The sequence below is a fragment of the Elephas maximus genome, chromosome 8 (assembly GCF_024166365.1).
Source record: "Elephas maximus indicus isolate mEleMax1 chromosome 8, mEleMax1 primary haplotype, whole genome shotgun sequence".
Classification (NCBI taxonomy): Eukaryota; Metazoa; Chordata; class Mammalia; order Proboscidea; family Elephantidae; genus Elephas; species Elephas maximus.
Genome location: NC_064826.1, coordinates 85,582,158 through 85,598,742, shown reverse-complemented (window position 1 = coordinate 85,598,742; position 16,585 = coordinate 85,582,158). Strand labels below are relative to the sequence as shown.

The 16,585-nt window shown below is 42.5% G+C and overlaps 1 protein-coding gene across 6 annotated transcripts in view; it reads right to left on the bottom strand.

Moving 5' to 3' along the window:
- Nucleotides 1–12,743, bottom strand: part of PALS2 (protein associated with LIN7 2, MAGUK p55 family member) — a 116,844-nt gene extending 104,101 nt beyond the window's left edge. For 3 of the 6 annotated variants that reach the window (XM_049893402.1, XM_049893407.1, XM_049893406.1), the window contains exon 1: nt 12,590–12,743. The gene's annotated coding sequence lies outside the window, so the exon portion shown is untranslated. Of the gene's footprint in view, nt 1–11,903; nt 11,954–12,145; nt 12,220–12,589 lie in introns of those variants that run through there. The other 3 variants (XM_049893405.1, XM_049893403.1, XM_049893404.1) reach the window with 3 other exon arrangements.
- Between the last annotated feature and the right edge of the window lie 3,842 nt (nt 12,744–16,585).

The window sequence follows — 16,585 nt, the reverse complement described above, 5'->3', positions numbered from 1 at the left end:
TCCCAGGTCCTCTACTTTACCAAACATGATGTCCTTTTCTAGCTATTGCTCCTTCCTGATGACGTGCCCAAAGTAAGGTAGCCTAAATCTTGCAATCTAGCCTCTGAGGGGCATTCTGATTGTATTTCTTCTAAGACTGATTTGTTCATTCTTCTGGCAGTCCATGGTATATTCAATACTCTTCACCAAAACAACAATTGGAATGTATTGATTTTTCTTCTGCCTGCCTTTTTCACTATCCAACTTTTATATGCATATGGGCGAATGAAAAGACCATGGCTTGGATCAGGAGCACCTTACTCATCAAACTGACACCTCTGCTTTTTAAAACTTTGAAGAGGTCTTTTGCAGCGTATGTAACCAATGCAATAAATCGTCTGATTTCTTGACTGTTACTTGCACAGACATCAATTACGGATCCAAGTAGAATGAAATCACGGACAACTTCAATTTCTTCTACATTAGCCCTCACCATGTCACCAGATTACAAGTTATTCAAATGAGTTGCAACAGGTAGGAATATTCCCAGTACATCAGAGAATCATGATTTTTTTTCGGGGGGAGGGTACAAAATATGATTTCTATATATATATATATATATACATACAATTTGATAACAAGACTACAAGACCATAGGAATTGTAATTGTTCTTTATATGAAAATCAAGCTGAATACTTTGGAAAGACTCAAAGAAAGCAAGTGGCAAAGCAAAGGTAAACAAAACAAAAAGCCAAACTGCTATATAATGAAGCATAAGCATGACAATTGTAAACAACTGAGGCATCATAAAGACAGGAAGGATCCTATACTCAAATTAGTTTTCACAAACTTTTAAGTTTTCACTCTACTTATAAAATTAAAGCTAGTAATCAGTGATAATGCACTAGTTTATACAAGAAAGGTGACCCAGGGCTCCACTCCAAAGACCCATATTCAAAGAAAAGATTAGCATATGCATGTACACCTATATTTTTTAAGTACAAATATATTACTTAAGGTACGTATGAATCACTTTTTAATGACTCCTAAATTTAATCAATTTTAATCAACCAAAAACTAGAGGAGTCCTGATCAAATCAAAGGGTTTTTACTCATGATACATGCTGATATAGGCATAATTTTTTTCTACAATGATACACAAGAAAATGTTGGCAATGGTTACCTTTAGAGCAGGGTTGCTCAGCCGCGGCACTGTTGGCATTTTGGGCTGGATGATGCTTTGTCGTGGGGACCTTCCTGGGCACTGTTCGCAGCATCCATGACCTCCACCCACTAGATGCCAGTAGCAACCCCTTCCCATCCAAAAGTGTCTTCAGATATTGCCAATGTCCCCAGGGGAAAGGGGACAGCAAAATTGTTGCTGGTTAAGAAACACTGATTTAGAAAGAGAGGAATGAGGAGGAGGTAAAAAGACAACTTCTACCACCACCTTCCTTTTCTAAGCCATTTGAATTCAGTATCATTGTGGCACAAGGTTGCTGTGAGTCTGAATCGACTTGAGGGCAAAATGGGTTTGCTCTAGGTTTTTTTCTTTTTTTGATGGTAGGCTTAATTAACCACTACCCCTCCCCCCAAAACAAAAAGATATCCAAGTCCTAATCCCTGGAATCTATGAATGTTGTTTAGAAAAAAGGTCTTATGGATGTGATTGTATTAATGACCTTGTGATAGGGAGATTATACTGGGTCAGGTGGGCCCTAAATGCCATCACAAGTGTCCTTAGAAGAGACAGGCAGATTTCTGACACACACACACACACACACACACACGCATGCAAGAAAGACATGAGTTGATGGAGCAGAGAGATGCTTGTGGAGGTGTGAGCCTGGCTAAAGTAGAGACCATGGAGAGACAGACCAAGTTCTAAAAGATATAGGGCCCTAAAAGCTACACTGGTTTAGTTAATAAATAAAATATTCCATAGGATGTTATTATTCTACATCCAAATAGTAGCTATCGGGGACTTAAAAAAACAAAAATATATTCCTGTCTCACACCTACTAATCAGAATCCTTCAGTGCAAGATAACTCCAAGGATTCTGATACCCTCTTAGGTGGAGAACCTCTATACCTATACTCACTTCCTGGTAAAAATGATCTACAGAATAAAATATCATAAACTATAAATTGTATCCTTGATGATGTATGCCTTCAACTAAATCACTTTAGCATTTCCTAGGTTAAAACATCTCCCAAGATGTAGTCCCTCTGGGTTCCACCAAAAAAATTTCCGGAAACTAATCCCTTACCCTTCACTTTTCCCTTCCTAAGTATATGGTCCTTGGTTACCTTAGAAAAGCACCTTGCTCACACTTTCTCACAAACATGTCTAGAACATTCCTAGCATCTTTAACTGCCCTCCCCCATCTTTTCACAACATTTATCCAACCCAAATGAGATCTAACAGTATCTTACAAAACAAAGGAACCTGGTAAAAGTAAAGTCCCACTAATATACTACATAATAAGTCAGAACTTATAAAAACTGCTCTGCTGCCCATTTATTCTAACTTGACTGCATTTACCAAGTGAAATTGTCAATCACTCTTTACAAAAGATTTCTTCTAAAAGCATACAATTATGAACTGGCTGTACAGAAAGCCAATAAGCTAAGTACATTCAATTCCATCTTCACTTAGTGCTAGCTACTAAGTAGCTAACAAAGTGCTAGGCTCTGTGAAGGATACAAAGTATACAGAAATATCAGTGAGTCAGAAACAACTTCACCAATACTAGGGCAGAAGAAAAGGGGATCTGGGAAGGGGAACTAGATATGATCCTAAAAAGAATGGTGGCAGGGGCAGGGAGGGACTGCTGGCTTTACCCTAAACTGGATTTGTTTCATGACTAAAGCCTAAAACAAAGCCATACAAGTTAGTGTTCAGATAAATAAGGTATACATTAGTTCTTCCTCCTCTCCAACAGACACCTTTATCAATGTATACATATTCCCAGCTATTTTTATTTAACTAATGCTTCCACTCACAACCCCATAGGACAGAGTAGAACTGCTCCATAGGGTTTCCAAGGAGTAGCTGGTGGATTCCAAGGCTGACCTTTTGGTTAGCAGCCAAGTGCTTAACCACTGCACCGCCAGGGCTCACTTGCTCTCCCTCACGCTTCCTCTCTCCTCTCTCTCATATGATTAAATATGATAAGTGTGCAAAGTACATGGACTACAGTGAGTGATCAATAAATGTTGGCTATTATCCATATGCCTTTGAAATCAGATGACAAAGGTGGTTGTCTAATCTACATAGCTGAATTCCTTTTTCTATCTGTAAAATGGGATACAACAGGGTTCTAGAGCTGAGTATAGATCTCAATAGTTTTGGAATACTAATGGAAAAACATGGAAGGGAGGTGCGAAGGACAGACTAACTTTTTTTTTTTAACTTCAAAGACTTTATCTTATTCACAACGAAGGCAGTCTTTTATTTTACTTCACCAACTAATTTAGCTGATCATTGTCTTAAATCTTAACACTTACGAAAAGGATTTCTGTTTTTCCTTTGCATTACCAGAAGGCCCATTAAAAAGACTTTCCCAAAACATTGTTTTCAAAGTAAATATCCAGGTACGCTCTCTCCAGCCATTTTCTTTTTTTTTTTTTTTTTTAATGCTTTAAGTGATAGTTTACAGTTTAAGTTAGTTTCTAATACAAAAATTTATACACACATTATTATGCGACCCTAGTTGCTCTCTCTACAACGTGACAGCACTCTCCTCCTTTCTATGCTATGTTTCCTGCGTCCATTCAACGAGCTCCTGTCCCTTTCTGCCTTCTCATCTCACCTCCGGACAGGAGCTGCCAATTTGGTCTCATGTATCTACTTACGCTAAGATGCACACTCTTTACAAGTATCATTTAATGTCTTATAGTTCAGTCTAATCTTTGTGTGAAGAGTTGGCTTTGGGAATGGTTTTAGTTTTGGGCTAACAGAGAGTCCAGAGGCCATGTCCTCCGTGGTCCCCCCAGTCTCAGACAGACCATTAAGTCTAATCTTTTTACTAGAATTTGAGTTCTGCATCCCACTTTTCTCCTGCTCTGTCAGGGACTCTCTACTGTGTTCCCTGTCAGGGCTGTCACTGGTGGTAGCCAGGTACCATCTAGTTCTGGTCTCAGGCTGATAAGAGTCTCTGGTTTATGTGGCCCTGTCTCTTGGGCTCATACTTTCCTAGTGTCTTTGGTGTTTTTCATTCTCCTTTGCGCCAGATGAGTTGAGACCAATTGATGCATCTTAGATGACCACTGGCTAGCTTTTAAGACCCGACACCACTCACTACAGTGGGATACATAACATTTTCTTTTAATAAACTTTGTTATGCCAATTGACCTAGATGTCCCCTGAAACCATGGTTCCCAGATCCCCGCCCTGCTATTCTGTCCCTCAAAGTGTTTGCTTGTACTCAGGAAACTTCTTACCTTTTGGTTTAGTCCAGTTGTGCTGACTTCCCCTGTATTGTATGTTGCTCTTCCTTTCACCTAAAATAGTTCTTGTCTACTATCTATTTAGTGAATACCACTCGCCCTCCCTCCCAACCCTTGTAACCACCAAAGAATGTTTTCTTCTGTGTTTAAACCCTTTCTTAAGTTCTTACAATAGTGGTCTTATACAATATTTGCCCTTTTGCAACTGACTAATTTCACTTAGCATAATGCCATCCAGATTTATCCATGTTATGAGATGTTCCACAGACTCATACTAAAAAAAAAAAAAAAAAATTTTTTTTTTTAGTAGTTCTTTATCGCTACGTAGTATCCCATTGTGTGAATATACCATAATTTGTCTATCCATTCGTCCATTGATGGTACCTAGGTTGTTTCCATCTTTTTGTTATTGTGAACAGTGCTGCAGTGAACATGGGTGCGCATATATCTATTCATGTGAGAGCTCTTATTTGTCTAGGATATATGCTAAGGAGTGGGATTGCTGGACCGTATGGTACTTCCATTTCCAGATTTTTAAGGAAGTGCCAAATCAATTTCCAAAGTGGTTGTAACATTTTACATTCCCACGAACAGTTTTAAGTGTTCCAGTCTCTCCACAACATCTCCAACATCTGTTATTTTTTGTTTTTTTGATTAAGGCTAGCCTTGTTGGGGTGAGATGGTATTTCACTGTAGTTCTGATTTGCATTTCTCTAATGGCTAATGATCATGAGCATTTCCTCACATATCTGGTAGCTGCCTGAATGTCTGCTTTGATGAAGTACCTGTTCATATCCTTTGCCCATTTTTTAATTGGGTTGTCTTTTTTGCTGTTGAGGTTTTGCAGTATCTTGTAGATTTTAGAGATGAGATGCTGATTGGATTTGTTGTAGCCAAAATTTTTTTCCCAGTCTGCAGGTTGTCTTTTTACACTTTCGGCTAAGCCTTTGGATGAGCATAAGTGTTTGATTTTTAGGAGCTCCCAGTTATCTAGTTTCTCTTCTGGTGTTTGTATATTGTTAGTAAAGTTTTGTATTCTGTTTATACCATGTATTAGGACTCCTAGCATTGTCCCTATTTTTTCTTCTGTGATCTTTATCATTTTAGATTTTATAATTAGGTCTTTGATCCATTTTGAGTCAGTTTTTGTGCATGGTGTGAGGTATGGGTCTTACTTCATTTTTCTGCAGATGGATATCCAGCTACACCAGCACCATGTGGTAAACAGACTGCCTTTTCCCCAGTTAATGGACTTTGGGCCTTTGTCAAATATCAGCTCCTCATAGGTGGATACATTTATGTCCAGATTCTCAGTTCTGTTCCACTGGTCTATGTATCTGTTGTTGTACCAGTAACAGCCTGTTTTGCCTACATTGTGGTATAACAGGTTCTAAAATCAGGTAGTGTGAGGCCTCCCACTTTGTTCTTTTTCGGTAATGATTTACTTATTGGGGCCTCTTCCCTTTCCATATGGTGATTTGTTTTTCCATCTCATTAAAAAAAGCCATTGGAATTTGAATGGGATTGCACTGTACCTGCAGATTGCTTCATATCAAATATCTTTTTTCACCAACAAAACAGCAACTATACACATGAACCTCGCCAGACGGGATACACAAGAATCAAATCAACTACATCTGTGGAAAGAGATGATGGAAAATCTCAATAACATCAATTAGACAAGGCCAGGGGCCGACTGGAACAGACTATCAAGTTCAAGTTGAAGCTTAAGAAAATTAGAACAAGTCCACGAGAGCCAAAGTAGGGCTCAGAAACCATCTCGAGAATTGATTTGACTCATTAAACACTTGTGACCAAAGATCAGATGACATCAAGAACATCATATGTGAGGAAGGCAAGAAATCATTAAAAATACAAAAAAGAAGGAAAAGACCAAATTGGATGTCAGAAGAGACTCTGAAACTTGTTCTTGAATGTAGAGTAGCTAAAGTGAAAGGAAAAAATGAAGTAAAAGAGCTGAACAGAAGATTTCAACAGGCAGCTCAAGAAGACAAAGTATTATAACGAAATGTGCAAATACCGAGAGTTAGAAAACCAAAAGGGATGTATAAACTCAGCATTTCTCAGGCTGAAAAAACTGAAGAAAAAATACCAATTGAAATGTTTCAACAAACAGATGCAGTGCTGGAAGTGCTCACTCATCATCAATGGGAGAGATCAATATTTGTACCCATTCCAAAGAAAGGTGACCTAACATAATGAGGGAATTATCAGACAATTATCATTAATGTCACACACAAGTAAAATTTTGCTGAAGATCATTCAAAAGTGGTTGCAGCAGTACATCAACACGGAACTGCCAGAAATTCAAACTGGATTCAGAAGAGGACATGGAACACAGGATATCGCTGCTGTCAGATGGATCTCAGCTGAATACAGAGAATACCAGAAAGATGTTTACCTGTGTTTTATTGACTACGCAAAGGCATTCGACCATGTGGATCATAATAAATTACTGATAAGATTACAAAGAATGAGAACTCCAGAACACTTAATTGTGGAACCTGTGCATAGACAAAGCAGCAGCTGTTCGAACAGAACGAGGGGATACTGCCTGGTTTAAAATCAGGAAAGGTGTATGCCAGGGTTGTATCCTTTCAACATATTTATTCGATCTGTATGCTAAGCAAATAATCCAAGAAACTGGACTACATGAAGAAGAACTGGGCATCAAGATTGAAGACAGACTCATTAACAACCTGTAATATGCAGATGGCACACCCTTGCTTCCTAAAAGTGAAAAAAAAAATTTTTTTTTTTTGAAAGGACTTAAAACACTTATTGATGAAGATCAAAGACTACAGCCTTCAGTAGGGATTACACTTTAACATAAAGAAAACAAAAATCCTCACAACTGGACCAATAAGCAACATCATGATAAACAGAGAAAAAATTGAAGTTGTCAAGGATTCCATCGATTCCACAATCAAGGTCCTTGGAAGCAGCAGTCAAGAAATCAAACGACACAATGCATTGGGTAAATCTGCTGCTTTAAAGTGTTCAAAAGCAAAGATGTCACCTTAAAGACTAAGGTGTTCCCAACCCAAGCCATCGTGTTTTCGATTGCCTCACATGCACGTGAAAGATGGACAATGAATAAGGAAGACCAAAGAAGAACTGATGCCTTTGAATTATGGTGCTGGCAAAGAATATTGAATATGCCATGGACTGCCAGAAGAAGGAACAAACTTGTCTTGGAAGAAGTACAGCCAGAATGCTCCTTAGAAGCAAGGATGGCGAAACTTCATCTCATTTACTTTGAATATTTTATCAGGAGGGACCAGTCCCTGGAGAAGGACGTCATGCCTGGTAAAGTAGCGGGTCAGTGAAAAAGAGGAAGACTCTCAAGGAGATGGACTGACACAGTGGCTGCAACGATGGGCTCAAGCTTAACAACAATTTTAAGGATGGCTCAGGACAAGGCAGAGTTTCATTCTGTCATACAGAGGGTTACTTGAATTGAAATTGACTCAACGACACCTAAAACAACATCAACATGTTCCCGAAATGGGTCTAAGTCTCTAAAAGGTAGCATTAAACAAGAGGGATAAGGTCACTGTTCTTATGGGGTTTACATTCTAGTGAGAGTAGCCAGATAATAAAACAATTAAAAAATATAATTTCATACAGTGATAGTTTACGGAAAATTAAAAAGGTAATGGGATAGAGGAGAACAAGGACAGTAACATTCTGGAAGGGTGGTTAGATAGTAATACCTGTCTGAGAAGGTACTATTTGAATTGAGACCTGAAATGATGAAAAGGAGACAGTTGCATAATGATTTAGGAAGAGAGTTCCAGACAGAGGAAAAAAGAATCGCAAAAGCCCTAAGTCAGAAATAAGCCATGGCATTTCTGAGGGACTAAAAGAAGGGCAATGTGGATAGAGTGTTGTGAATGAGGTGGACGGTAAAAACATGGTAAAGGAATGTCTACAAGGGAAAGATATAACTTGGTGATGTAAAGGTCAGATCATGTAGTAGGTGGCTGTAAGGCTTTGAAAATAAGTAAGCTTTATGAAAACTCACTATATTTGTCTTTAATTCTCATTCTGCCTTGAATCAAAGATAACTTTAACAGAAGAGCCTTTAAAAAGTACCATTCCCCTAAGTATTTAACATAATCCTGAGGCTAGACAGGAATGAACATTTTCCTAAGTAGAAAACATCTCTTCTGATAGATTGTTTTTTCTTTTATTTTAAATAATTATTAGGACAAAAGCAAAGCCATCTTAAAGGAAAGGAGGCAAACAATCCAGGGGGATAGAAAGATAAGAGACTACCCCAAATCCTGTCCCGTTTATCATTCTGTGAATGAATTCAGTATGAGGAAGACTGCAAAGGTCTTTGAATTATTCTATAAAAAGGTAATGAAAACTTAAGTTCTCTCTGGCTGCAAACGTAACATATTTTGTTTAGTGAGTTCACTATTACTGAAATCAGACACTAATAAGGTAAACTATTTTCAGAAGAGAAAAAGTGGAAACGAAGCTCTTCTGACTTCAGTGTTGCTGTGAGTCGGAATCCAAGTGACAGCACACAACAACATCAAGAATAGCCAGCTAATGGGCAACAAAGTTGTGAGGCTGTAATCTTCTTACTGTGATAAACGAAGAACTTCCTCCATGTAGTGAAATGAATACTAAAATTAGGGACAAAGGATGCTTTGCCGCAGTATTTCCTTCTCTGAAAGTGTATTAACATAGGAGGCCAACCTGTTAAGAGAGGTTTGAGTAGAGTATATATACACCTCATGGAAGAGTGGTGATATCTCCAGGTCCTCCCAGATAACTAGTCTGTGTACACTAAGCAAGTAACTAAAACCTAAGATTAAAAAAAAAAAAAAAATTAATACTAGTCAGGAAAGTCAGATCTTTGAAACTATAATGTATTCATGCATCTTATCTTTCACCATGTTAGAGATGTATTTGGTTAGCCCACTTAATAAAAATAGCAGACTAAAATGTAGACTGTTTAACATAGTCTATAAAGAGAAGCACTTTGTGAATGTGGTGTGAGTTAAAGAAATAAAAACCATTAGACACCTTGATCAAGACTTGATTCTGAGTGCATCCTCCTCAACACATTTCCAGCAGTTGGCAAAGTGCCCAGAGATGGCTAGCAGCAGTGTATGGGAACAAGGATATGTCAACCTAAATTGTCAAGTCTCCCTCCAGTGGTCATGTACAGCTAACAGGAACAGCGAGATCATTGCAGCGTCGGTGAGACTGACCAAAAACTCTCCAAGCAAATACAGATCACCACAACTAAGAAATAAAATCTTTAATTCAATATTAGCACCATATCTGTAGAGAGATAGCTTGTGCTTACCTGCTCTTATGACATTCACAAGTGTGAAAACTATTTTTGGAAGGAAAGAACCTACAGGTAAAACCACACGAGAATACCTTTTCTTAGTATAGTTCTTTTTTAGGAAGAGCTGGCCATACCATATCCTCAGTCAGCCCAGTATTCGTTTTATCATTCTTCCTAAAATAAGTATCAGAACACCCCTTGTATGTTAATTACACTTACCTAGAGTTTTGATACAGTTTGGTCACTAATCAAATCAATCATGTTGCAAAGGAAGAATTATCAGCATTATATACCTAATGTCTAATTTACAAAATACTTTTTCAAAAATCACCTACATTACAGTAATGATATCAAAAGTATAGATGGGTCCTCTTGCCTCTTTCAACATTTACTTTTTTGGTGTTTTTACAACTACATAACCTTTGACTAACACTAGTCCTGTATTATTTGCAAATCTCTTAGCACTAATTTGCTGGTGCTACTTACTCTTAACAAACTTAGATGTCCAAAATGTGAAAGGCATTTTATTAAAACATCTGTTGTCTTCCGCTAACCATTCATTATTAAATGGTAAAGTATATAAACGGATGGTAGATACTCTAGCAACTACAATTTTAAAACACCTTTTCAAAAGGTAACACATACACAGTCTCACAATTATGATTTTCTTGGTTATCTGAAGGCAAAAAGAGGGAAGGAGGGAAGAAGGAAGGAGGAAGGTGGGAGAGGAAGGCGAGAAGCAGGCTGTGTAGCCTGGAACAATTTCAGCCTGAAATTAGACTAAGGAAAGAAAAAAAAAAAGCAAACTGCTCCCTCAAATGTTTAAGAAAAATATGATCCATTTTTTTTAATCCAACAGTTGGCATAAAGAACAAAAAAAATCATCTGTATCATATACCAGACTTAATTATGCACCTTAATTTTTCCAGTGTTGATTTAATCTAGAATATAAAGTAATTCATTTTGACATTCCAGGTGGAAAAGGGATCAAGTGAAATCACTTAGAAAAGGACAGACACACACAAACACACACACACCCCTGAGTGTTTTTTCAAAAAGAGGTTTAGTGTACAGTTTCTACTGGGCAAAACAGTGAAATTAAAAGTGCTATCCTTTGTATATTATGTAACCCTTTTATTCTAGAATAAACAGGAACCTGAAAGAGTAACATATTATTCAAACATGTATTTAGGAAACCCTGGTGGGTAGTGGTTAAGTGACACGGCTGCTAACCAAAGAGTCCGCAGTTCAAATCCGCCAGGCGCTCCTTGGAAACTCTTATGCGGCAGTTCCACTCTGTCCTATAGGGTCACTATGTGTCTGAATTGACCCGACGGAAACGGGTTTTTTATACGTATTTAAATATATGACAGATTTAAGGTAGAAATGACCTCAAAATGTCACAACCCATAAAAGTTCTTTGTTTACTGTAATAAGGCCTCACAAGACACTCCTATGAGGCCCAACACCTTATAACTGCACACCCCCAAAATAAGTAAAATCACTTGAGGTTCAGTTGTTAACACCTATATAACAAAACTATCTCCGCATTCGTAACACTATATCACCTCGTCTAACAAATTCAACATAGAGAAGTTTCCAAAGGACCGTTTGAATGATTTCACGTAAAGAAATGGCTGCTAAATCATACTCCATTCAACAGCATTTTAACGCACCTCAAATGTTCTCGGAACCATTATTACAACACCAATTCAGGAAGCATAAAGTAAAATGCCAAGAATCCCCAAAGGCGCAGGCAAGGGTAAAACGTGGCTAGCTTGGCCTTAACAGGCTGTTTATAAGTAATGCGGAGAATTTTCTGAGCCTTCCCATCAGTCCTCAATTCCTTCCTAGTCCACCCCTACACCCTGGACACACACACCCAAATGCACACCCCAACCGATATGTTTAATGGATGTAATCTAGAGCTGTAACCCTAGGAGCTGGTAGGATATACTAAACTCCCAATAAAGTGTTAAAAAGTCCTTCAGCAAAAAATACCCACCAACCAATCCACATGCTTGTCATCACACTGTAGGATCCCTCAATCAACTCTCCGGGCCTCCACCCACCTCGCTCCCCCACCCTCCAAAAAAAGAAAAGCCCCGGCACCTTTCTGGTTCCACATAAACGTACCCAGGCTGGTAAAGCACTGCCTTAGCAGCGAACGCCCCCGGAGCAGCGTGTGCTCGGCCCACAGCTACTTTGGCCAAAGAACTGGAGTCCCATGCCTCGGAAGTAGCAGCAGTAGTTGCAGAAACCCTCTTCCCCCAGGAACTCGGAGCTCGGGAGAAAGCCAGAAGCCAGCGAAATCGCCCCTTCCCGGGTCTGACCCCGAAGGTGTCAGTCACAGCAACACCGCCCCCAGCGCGGCTCACCATTCACGCTTTAACGCTACTCCCGCCGCAGAGGGGTCCGCGCCCGAGCGCTGCGTCGGAAGGGGGCCCCTGGCGCCTCCAGCTGGGGCAGCCGCCGGGGCCCTGGGACCGCGCAGGGGGCGCGCGGCACGGCGCTCGGCAGCATGGGCCAGACACGTTGCCGCGCTCCGGCCCGCCCGCCCGCAGACCGGGAGTAGAGGGCCCCTTCCACGCGGGCCGGGCCCAGGGCGACGGGCACGCCCGGCCACCCGCCCCGCCGCCCCGGCCGCCGGACCCCGTCCCGTCGAAGCCCAGGTGCCGAGGGGGCGGGGCGGGCCGGGGTCCCCGCGTGGCGCGCGGCGACGAGCAACAGGACACCTCCCCCAGCCCGGCCCGCCGCGGCGCACGGCGGCTCCCGCGCGGCGAGACCGTTACGCGAGCGGCTTGGGGGCCCCGGCAACTCACCGGCTCGCACCTCGGCCGCCTCCGCGCCGCCGCCGCTCCCTTCGCCCGCCGCTGCTGGTCTCGCTCAGCCGCAGGCGCTGCCGAGCAGCCCCATCTACAAACTCGGGGCTCGTAGTTGGGAATTGGAAATGCGTCTCTCACTCCCCTCCTCCGCCCGCTCCCTCCGCCCCTTTCCTCGCTCCCCACTCCGCCTCGGCCCCGGTCGCCGCCGCCACCGCCACCACCGCGCGCGCGGCCAGCTCCCCTCCGCCGCCCTCCTCCGCCCGCCGCTGCCGGGGCGCGCTCCCTCCCGGCCTCGCGCGTGCGCCGGACGCCGGGGAGCGCGCGCTGGGCGCGAGGAGGCGCCGCCGCTGCTGGGAAACCGGCCCCGCCCCTCGGTCCGCGGCGCGGCGGCCAGGTGGAGCCCCCTCCGAGCGCCCGCAGACGGCGCCCCCGGGCGGGCCTGACGGTGCCACCAGCGCCCGTCGTCCTCCCTTGGGTCTTCCTGGTCCCGGCCCGCAGGGCCGCTTCCGCCCTGCGCCCGCGACAGGGCATTTCACACCCAATCAACGCCGGGGCTTCCAGGCTGAAATCGCCGCTGTCATTCAGCAGTCACCGGTGGACAAGACGCTGCAGGGGGCCTAGAAGAGGCTGCTCCCTTGCCCTCTCAGAGTTTACATTCAAAGAACCCGGTCGTGGACACAAAGGATAAATAGACTCGAAGAAAAGCCTCTGGAAAATCCACTCGCGCGCGCACGCGCGCGCGCACACACACACACAGAGGTTCTGATTTGTATTTGTCAGGTTCTACAGCGCCGACTTGCTGTGTCGTTCATGAATTTTCTCCCAAAGCCCCAGCCGGGGACTGATTCACACACGAGGAAATAGACGGACACTAGCTCTGTTCATAGCTCCGAGTCTCCGTGGAAGTCCCTGACTCCTTTTGGCCGGACTCTCCCCAGACACCAGTTGTTCGGCTCCTCCCAAACATCTGGCTTTCCCAGACCTGTTAGTGGGGAAGGTCCGATTCCAATATGCCATCCAATGCGCAGCTCAGCCTCTTCCGAACTGCGTGGCGCAGGGTGAACTGTGATGAGTGCCCGGGTATGCAGATGACACATTCTGACAGGAGTGCAGATTTAATTTTTCAGTTGAGAGGAATTGAGCAGTACACTGCAGCAGAGGCCTCTGGCTAGAAAAAACAAAGCAAGGCAGTCAGAGAACTTCCGTCCTCCTTAACAACTAAATCCCAAAAGACCGCTGTGAACCTTCAGACCGAGATGACTCGGAAAAGCTGTTGTGCTCATCCTTAAATTGAAGAAAACTACTTGTATAGTATTTCAATTTTACAAAATTTTTACTGCAGTCTGGTGAAACCGTGGATGTAGAAATTGCAAATAGAACTTCACACGTCAGGTGCCTCCCCTGCACAGCCTTTCCTGGCTCCTCCCGTGCACCTTGCACATGCCCTGCACAAACCAGACACTTGGTTAATGTTTGCAGAAGGAGTGAATGCATCGTGACCCTTTGGATTCAGATATGGAGTTATATAGGCTGTATTGTTTCCCCTCTTTGTGACTGTGGCTGGCATGGAAGGGAAGAAGCGACTGTTAGGAATGCGATGTACTAAGAAGGCCCAGGCTCGGAAACAGTGATTTGTCTCAGTAGCTTCAACCAAGCATCAAAGATTAATTTGCCTTTCCACAAGGATCATTAATTTTGCAAACTAACATGTAGGGGAACTTTGTGAAGTGTTCATTTAGAACTCTCCTTCCTAGAAGAGCAGACCTGAGGGACATAAATGGGAAACATTTGAGGAGACTCGAATGCACTTAGGGGCACAGAGTAATGCTGGGCAGGTGTTATGACCCTCTTGTAGTCAGGCCAGGTGGATGAAATGAAGCAGACTGGCCATGTGCCCAATAGGGAGGCAAGGTGGAGGCAGAACGGAAGGATGAGGCTTCTCTTCTCAGGGTCTCATCAGACCTTTCATGTCTTTCTTCTCCTGCTTGCTGCCTCAAGCCCACTTGCTTCCTACAGAATGCCCAGTGGCTCCTCCCTGTTACACCCTACCCAAGCCTGTGAACTTTTATTCTCTCCTCTTTCTGACCCCAACCTCACTACACGGCCTCCTAGCCAGGTAGTATACTTGCCCTGAGCTCCTCCAGGTGTGTTATTTACTCCTTATAAACAAACAAACCAAAAAACAAACCCATTGCGCTGGAGGCTGTTGTAACTCATGACACCCCTGTATGTTAAGAGAACTGCTCTATTGGGTTTTCTTGGCTGAAATCTTTACTGAAGAAGGTTGCCGGACCTTTCTTCCCAGGTGCCACTGAATGGGTTCAAACCACCAGCCTTTAGGTTAGTAGTCACGTTCAAATGCCATCCAGGGACCTTACTGATTTCTTACAGTGCACTTTTATTTTTTCAAGGGTCATCTGGAAACAATGCCCTAGCCTCCTACCCCACTCCAATCCCTGCAAATAGGATGAAGTTAATGGGGGAAGTTTGGCAGAGGGAAGATAAGGCAGTCTGTGCCCCTCAGATCAACATGTAGACCTACCTGACAGCTAGGACCAGCCCTGGCCAACAACCTTAGCTCAGTGTCCACCAGAGACCCAACATCTGGGAGCAGGAATACAGGCACAATTGTCTCTCATTTACAGTCCAAGTCTGTTCTCTAAATACTGCCAGCAATTATTAGATGGAGGCTTAGCTGTAAAACTCAGAGGCAGGAAAATATTTCACTCAGATAAATACCTTCAACTGCCTTTCTTCAGGATGCGCTTGCCAGTGAAATTTCTCTTTCAGTGTCTGTTTTATATTCATACAGTTTATATTATGAAACGCTACTTTTTAAAAAATATAAATAACAGTCCCACTTTGACATTTTGCCCTTTCTCTAAACTTTAAAGGTAGGATATATCAGAATAAGTTTCAAGTAATTAATTTAGAACTCCCACCTTGCTTTGCCAGGGTCCCTTTCCAAGAGGTCATCGTTTCTGAGACACCACCCAGCTGTTTCCCATGTCTGTGCAAATTCTTCATTCCAGGAGAGGTCAATGTTATGATTGAAAATGATGGTGAATCTTTCTCGTCAGAGTCAATAAATAGTCTGACTTTTCGTTTCCTTCAAGGTTACTCTAAAGTGATCATAATTTTACCACAGCCCAATATTTCTTAAGTGTAACACAGTTTAAAGTCTGAATATTGGTTCTTAATCCAGCAACATCCATCCCTGGCTTTCATTTCTTCCCTCAAATATACACGAAAGTTTGTATACCTTTTATAGGATTATGTTCTCTCTTCTGACCTGCTTTGTTGCTACAGAAATTGAGAATTTTGCTGGGAGTAAAAAGCCCCAAATTTTAGCAAAGCATGTCTTACCTGCTTGTTTTCCAACTAATAACAGCAGTGACACTCCTGGAGCACAGCTTTATAAACAAAATTGCAACTGACATACATCACAAAGTCCAACCAAATTCTCCTTCAGAATACTTTATTTAGCTTCACCCCTTTTATCTCTGTTTGCAAAGCTAGGTCAGACTCCAATTTCCAGCCTCTTTGATAATCTTTCTAATTCTAGTCGCTCTGTCTCACTAGCTTCCAGTTTACCCTACATTTACAGCCAAAACCAAACCAAATCCACTGCTGTGGAGTCAATTCTGACTCACAGCGACCCTGTAGGACAGAGTAGAACTGCCCTATAAGGTTTCCAAGGCTGTAAATCTTTAAGGAAGCAGACTGCCACACCTTTTGCCCGTAGAGTCACTGGTGGCTTTCCAATAGCTGACTTTCAGTTAGCATCAGAGTACTTAACCACTGTGCCACAAGAGCCCTCTGCACTTAGAGCCAAATGAAACCAAGCCAAACGCACCACCATCAAGTCAATTCCGACTCATAGCAATCCTATAGGGTTTCCAAGGCTATAAATCTCTACGGAAGCAAAAGGTTGGTTTCAAACCGCCAACCTTTTGGGTCAACAGTCAATCGCTTTAACCACTGCACCACCAG